Source organism: Peromyscus leucopus, chromosome 15, assembly GCF_004664715.2.
Source record: "Peromyscus leucopus breed LL Stock chromosome 15, UCI_PerLeu_2.1, whole genome shotgun sequence".
Taxonomy (NCBI): domain Eukaryota; kingdom Metazoa; phylum Chordata; class Mammalia; order Rodentia; family Cricetidae; genus Peromyscus; species Peromyscus leucopus.
Window position 1 is genome coordinate 48975391 of NC_051076.1, and position 7387 is coordinate 48982777.

Here is a 7387-nt window from a genome sequence, read left to right on the forward strand (position 1 = left end):
ATACTTTGTGCCCAAATTAATAAAGGAAAATAACAATAAATACAATCAAATTCATAAAAGAAGGATTAGTGTTAAGAGTTGCTATTTAATATCATTAAAGACAGATTCTAGTTTACAGTGGATGGGTATGACTTACTAACTTTATGATAGTGAAAAAGTGATAATTATTTAACAAATACTGCTAAGATTTTATCTTTATTCTGGGCTTTCTATATGTGATATGATACAGTTAAACAGGTAGCAGTAACTCATCATAGTTCCTATTTGGCCAAGGTAACCAGGCAACATTTCAAGCCTCATATTTGTTTACTTTGATTAATAGAAAATTGGGTGTTTAAAATGGATCTAAACTGGGTGTTTTCAGTGTACCTTGGCTACCAAGATGTAATTCAAGTATAAACTGAGGAGTATTAATCTTTAGCTTTATATTTTAGTACTTCTACCAGCAACATAATAGATTTTGAACCATAAAAGCAAGTTATTTTAGGAAAAAGATGTCTAAAGATATTTTTAACTTTTCACATGTTAGAGATCTTTAAGAAGAAAATATAGGTATAAATAACAAGGACAAAATTGAAGAAATATTTATAACCTTCTATTTTATGAAATTGGATAGATGCCAGACCAGTAATTCAAACATCAAGGAAATATTACTAATAAAAATAATACACAAGAGTAATTGTGTTTAACTGTGACACAAGTGAAGATGGTTGTCTGTCAGCACCACTAAAATAATTTACCACAAACTACATGTGTCTGCTTAAAACACACTCATGTCATGAAGCTCTAAATTTTAGAACCCAAGGGACGACATATCTAAGATGATGACGTAAGATTTGGCATCTGACATTGCCTTCTCTTTCCTGAGTACTTCTGACTGGCAGCATCTTGGCAAGGAAACACGCTTTGGTGTCTTTGAAATAGAAGTAATTCTAAGAGTCAGAAAAGAACCTCCTAATCCAATCTCCAGTACAACCATTATCTTCATCATCATGAAGGTGACGTAGAAGACACATGTAAGTGTTGTGGAGAATCCATTAAGACTACAGCAGAGGAATGAAAAATACAGTCCATGAATATGGGGAGCAAAGGAGATTGTGATTAACATCAGACAAATTAGAACTTAAAACAAGAGCTAATAAAGGAAAATGAAGGTCATTGTGTAATGATAAAAAGCAATTATATATATATATATATATATATATATATATATATATATATATATCACAACTGGTATGTGTTTAACCAACTTGATATTAAAAAAAGTATGTATAGACATGACAGAAGAAATATACATAGGTATAGTATCCACTGTGTTCTTCATACAACTATTTTAACTGTGGATTAACCAGATAGACAGAAACACAGTACAACAACACTAGACTTGAATGATATGTTAGACATATTGTTTTGATCTTCAAAATTGTATTACTTCACCAACATGTAAAACCAAACTGACACACTTCACATTCCTAACGAACTTCAGTAATAGAACCTGTTAGACACATTCATAGCACACTACCTAACAAGAATAGTCCTTTCCAAAGTCATAAAAAAACATTCTCCAGGATAGATCATATCAAAACTCATCTTTGAAAACAAGGAGATTTTTATTCCCACCTTCTCACAGTCCCAAACCCCTGTCATATGAAGATCTAAAGCCATTTCACAGCCACGGTTCCTCCATCCCTGACTGCATGAGGACTTCATCTGAGTTCTGGGCACACTATAAGCAGCGCCCCTCTCACCCTGCTCTTAACTCCTGAGACACTAGCACTGTCATCTGAAGCCTGTGCTGGCTGACAGTCTGGGTGCCCACTCACTCACACCTCCTCCTTTCTTTCACCTCCCAACCTTAGCTTCTCGGTCACTGCAGTGAGAGCCTTATTTTGTTTTAGCTGAAAAAATATTTTATAAAATCTATCCTGATCATGATTTTCTCTACCCTAACTCCTACCAGATCCTCACACAACTCTACCCACCAATCTCCATGCAACTTCTATTTCTTTGGATTTAGAAAGCAAACAAACAGCAAACAAAGAGGGAAAAATCAAACACACAAAACAGAAAAAAAGAAAACATACAAGAAACATAAGTTCATACATACATGCATACATACACACATACACAAAAATAAAACCCATAAAACCATAGCATGGGCTGCCCCAGTTGCAGACCAGCAGGAAAGACTCCTCTGAACAGGCTTCCCAACCAAAATCCCCCATTTGACCTTGCAAACAGAATCCATCTTTCTGCTGCGTACAAGAAGCACACCTCAACTTCAAAGACAAACACTACCTCATAGAAAATGTCTGGGAAAAGAGTTTCCAATCAAATGGACTTAAGAAGGAAGCTGGTGTGGGTATCCTAATATCTAACAAAATAGACTTCAAGCTAAAATCAATCAAAAGAGATTAGGAAGGACAATTCATATTCATCAAAGGAAAAATCTACAAAGATGAAGCCTCAGTTCTGAATATTTATGCCCCAAATAAAAGGGCACCCACATATATAAAGAAACATTACTAAAACTTAAATCACACATCAAATCCCACAAACTAGTAGCAGGTGACTTGAACACTCCATTCTCACCAATGGACAGGTCTGACAGACAGACACTTAATAGAGAAATTAGGGATCTAAAATATGTTATGACTCAATGAACTTAATAGACATCCACAGAACAATCCATGCTAAGACAAAGAATATACCTTCTTCTCAGCATCCCATGGAACCTTCTCTAAAATCGACCACACACTTGAACACAAAGCAAATCTCAACAGATTCAAAACAATTGGAATAACCTCTTGTGTTATCAGACCACCATGGTTTAAAGTTAGATTTCAACAACAACAAAAACTACAGAAAATCTACAATCTCATGGAAACTGAATAATGCTCAATAGAATCACTAATGGGTCAAGGAAGAAATAAAGAAAGAAATTAAAGACTTCCTAGAATTCAATGAAAATTATTATACAAAATTGTGGTGATAGTTTATTTATGATTTAATAAATAAAGCTCGCCTGGAGATCAGAGGAAAAAGGCCAGCCATTACTAAACAAAGAAGTCAGGCAGTGGTATCACAAGCTCTCAATCCTATCACTTGGCAGGCAGGATTTCTGTGTGTTCAAAGCCACCCTGGAAACAGAGCCAGGTGTGGTAGCACATGCCTTAAATTCCAAAACTAGTTAACCATGCACAGACAGACAGGAAGTGACAGAGCTGTGTAGGAAGAGGAAGTGATGCTGCTGAACATAGAGAGTAAATGAAATGGCAGAACAGCAAGACGTATAGACATGGGTAGACAGGAAGTAACTTGCATTTGGAAACTGTAGAGTTGGTAAGGTAAGGTTGGCTGGTGCCTTTCCTATTTCCCTGATCTCTCTAAGGCTTTCACCCCTATATTTGGCTCTGTGTTTTTTATTTAATAAGACCATTTAGAAATTCATCCACACAGCATACCCAAACTTATGGGACACATATGAAATCTGTGCTAAGAGAAAAATTCATAGCACTAAATGCCCACGTAAAGAAGTTGGAGAGCCGGGCGGTGGTGGCGCACGCCTTTAATCCCAGCACTCGGGAGGCAGAGGCAGGCGGATCTCTGTGAGTTCGAGGCCAGCCTGGGCTACCAAGTGAGTTCCAGGAAAGGCGCAAAGCTACACAGAGAAACCCTGTCTTGAAAAACCAAAAAAAAAAAAAAAAAAAAAAAAAAAAAAAAAAAAAAGAAGTTGGAGAAATGTCACAGTAGTGATTTAACAGCACACCTGAAAGCTCTAGAACAAGAAGAAGCCCTCTCACCCAAAAGGATAAATGCCAGGAAATAATCAATTTGAGGGCTGAAATCAGTAAAATAGATAAAAAGAAAACAATACAAAGAATTAATGAAACACCCCTTCATGATAAAAGTCTTGGAGCGATCAGGAATACAGGGAACATACCTAAACATAATAAAGGCAATTTACAGCAAGCCAACAACTAACATTAAAGTAAATGGAGAGAAACTCAAAGCAATTCCACTAAAATCAGGAACGAGGCAAGGCTGTCCACTCTCCCCATACTTATTCAATATAGTACTTGAAGTTCTAGCCAGAGCAATAAGACAACATAAGGAGATTAAGGGGATACAAATTGGAAAGGAAGAAGTCAAGCTTTCCCTATTTGCAGATGACATGATAGTATACTTGAGTGACCCCAAAGATTCCACCCAGGAACTGATAAAGCTTATAAACACCTTCAGCAAAATAGCAGGATACAAGATCAACTCAAAAAAATCAGTAGCCCTCCTATATACAATGGACAAAGAAGCTGAGAAGGCAATCAGAGATACATCACCCTTTACAATAGCCACAAATGACATAAAATACTTTGGGGTAACACTAACCAAGCAAGTGAAGGACCTATATGACAAGAACTTTAAGTCCCTGAAAAAAGAAATTGAAGAAGATGTCAGAAAATGGAAAGATCTCCCATGCTCATGGATAGGCAGGACCAACATAGTAAAAATGGCAATTTTACCAAAAGCAATCTACAGATTCAATGCAATCCCCATCAAAATACCAACACAATACTTCACAGACCTGGAAAGAATAATACTCAACTTCATATGGAAAAACAAAAAACCCAGGATAGCCAAAAGAATCCTGTACAATAAAACAACCTCTGGAGGCATCACAATCCCTGACTTCAAGCTCTACTATAGAGCTACAGTAATAAAAAGAGCTTGGTATTGGCATAAAAACTGACATGTGGACCAATGGAATCAAATTGAAGACCCTGACATTAACCCATACACCTATGAACATATAATTTTTGACAAAGAAGCCAAAAGGGTACAATGGAAAATGGAAAGCATCTTCAACAAATGGTGCTGGCATAACTGGATATCAACGTGCAGAAGGCTGCAAATAGATCCATATCTGTCACCATGCACAAAACTTAAGTCCAAGTGGATCAAGGATCTCAACATAAATCCAGCTACTCTAAACCTGCTAGAAGAGAAAGTAGGAAGGAGTCTTGAATGTATTGGCATAGGAGATCACTTCCTAAATATAACACCAGTAGCACAGACACTGAGAGAAACAAGCAATCAATGGGACCTCTGAAACTGAGAAGCTTTTGTAGAGCAAAGGATATGGTCAACAAGGCAAAGCGACAGCCTACAGAATGGGAAAGATTCTTCACCAACCCCACATCTGACAGAGGACTGATATCCAGAATATATAAGGAACTCAAGAAATTAGGCATCAAAATGACCAACAGTCCAATTGAGAAATGGGCTTTAGAACAAAACAGAGAATTCTCAACAGAGGAAACTCAAATGGCTGAAAGACATTTAAGGAATTGCTCAACATCCCTAATCATCAGGGAAATGCAAATCAAAACAACTCTGAGATACCACCTTATGCCTGTCAGAGTGGCTAAGATCAAAAAGACTGAAGACACTTTATCCTGGAGAGGATGTGGAATTAGGGGAACTCTCCTCCACTGCTGGTGGGAATGCAAGCTTGTACAACCACTTTGGAAATCAATATGGTGCTTTCTTAGAAAATTGGGAATCAATCTCCCCCAAGATCCACCTATACCATTCTTGGGCATATACCCAAGAAATGCTCAATCATACCACAAGAGCACTTGCTCAGCTATGTTTATATCAGCATTGTTTGTAGTAGCCAAAACCTGGAAACAACCTAGATGTCCTTCAACTGATGAATGGATAAATAAATTGTGGCACATATACACAATGGAATACTACTCAGCAGAGAAAATCAATGACATCATGAGGTTTGCAGGCAAATGGATGGATCTAGAAAAAATCATCCTGAGTGATGTAACCCAGACTCAGAAAGACAAATATGGTATGTACTCACTCATAGGAGGATACTAGATGTGGAACAAGGATGACTGGACTGCAACTCACATCACCAGTGAGGCTACCTGGAAAACAGGACCCCAAGAAAGACACGAAGAAATGGATGAGATCTACATGAACAGCCTGGACATGAGTGGGAGCAATGAAGGGCAAGGGTCGAGGGAAAGAGAGAGGGAGATCCTAGCTGGATCAAGAAAAGAGGGGGAGAACAAGGAATAGGAGATTATGGTAAATGAAGACCACATCAGAAAAGGAAGAAACAAAGAACTAAAGAGGCCCACAGAAATCCACAAAGATACCCCCACAAAAGACTGCTGGCAATGGTCGAGAAACAGCCGGAACTGACCTACTCTGGTGATGGGATGGCCAAACACCCTAATAGTTGGGCCAGAAACCCTATCCAAGGACTGAGGAATCTGGATGCAGACATCCACAGCTAGGCCCCGGGTGGAGGGCTGGGAGTCTAATTAGTGAGAAAGAGGAAGGTTTATATGAGCAAGAATTGTTGAAACCAAGGTTGGATAAAGCACAGGGACAAATAACCAAACGAATGGAAACACATGAACTATGAACCAAAGGCTGATGGGCCCTCAACTGGATCAGGCCCTCTGAATAGGTGAGACAGTTGATTGGCTTGATCTGTTTGGGAGGCACCTAGGCAGTGGTACCAGGTCCTGGGCTTGTTGCATGAGTTAGCTGTTTGAAACCTGGGACTTATGCAGGGACGCTTGACTCAATCTGGGAGGAGGGGACTGGACCTGCCTGGACTGAGTCTATCAGGTCAATCCCAGTCCTCGGGGGAGACCTTGATCTGGGGAAGGTGGGAATGGGGGGTATCCTGGGGGGAAGGGGAGGGGGCAGGAAGGGAGAGAACAAGGGAATCTGTGGCTATTATGTAGGACTGAATCGTATTGTAAAATAAAATTAAAAAAAAATAAAATAAATACTGGCATGTGGACCAATGAAATCAAATTGAAGATGCTGACATTAACCCACACACCTATGAACATCTGATTTTTGACAAATTAGCCAAAATTGTAAAGAAAAAAGAAAGCACCTTCAACAAACAGTGGTGGCATAACTGGATGTCAACATGTAGAAAACTGCAAAAAGATTCATATCTATCGCCATGCACAAATCTCATGTCCAAGTGGATCAAAGACCTCAACATAAATCCAGTTACACTGAACCTCATAGAAGAGAAAGTGTGAAGTAGCCTTGAATGCATTAGCACAGGAGATCACTTCCTAAATATAACACTAGTAGCACAGACACTAAGAGCAACAATTAATAAATGGGATCTCCTGCAACTGAGAAGCTTCTGTAGGGCAAAGGACATGGTAAATACAACAAAACAACAGCCTATAGAATGACAAAAAATCTTCACCTACCCCACATCTGACAAAGGGCTGATCTCCACAATATATAAAGAACCAAAGAAACTAAACATCAAAATAACAAACAATCCAGTTAAAAATGGGCTGTAGAGCTGAACAGAGAATTCTCAACAGAA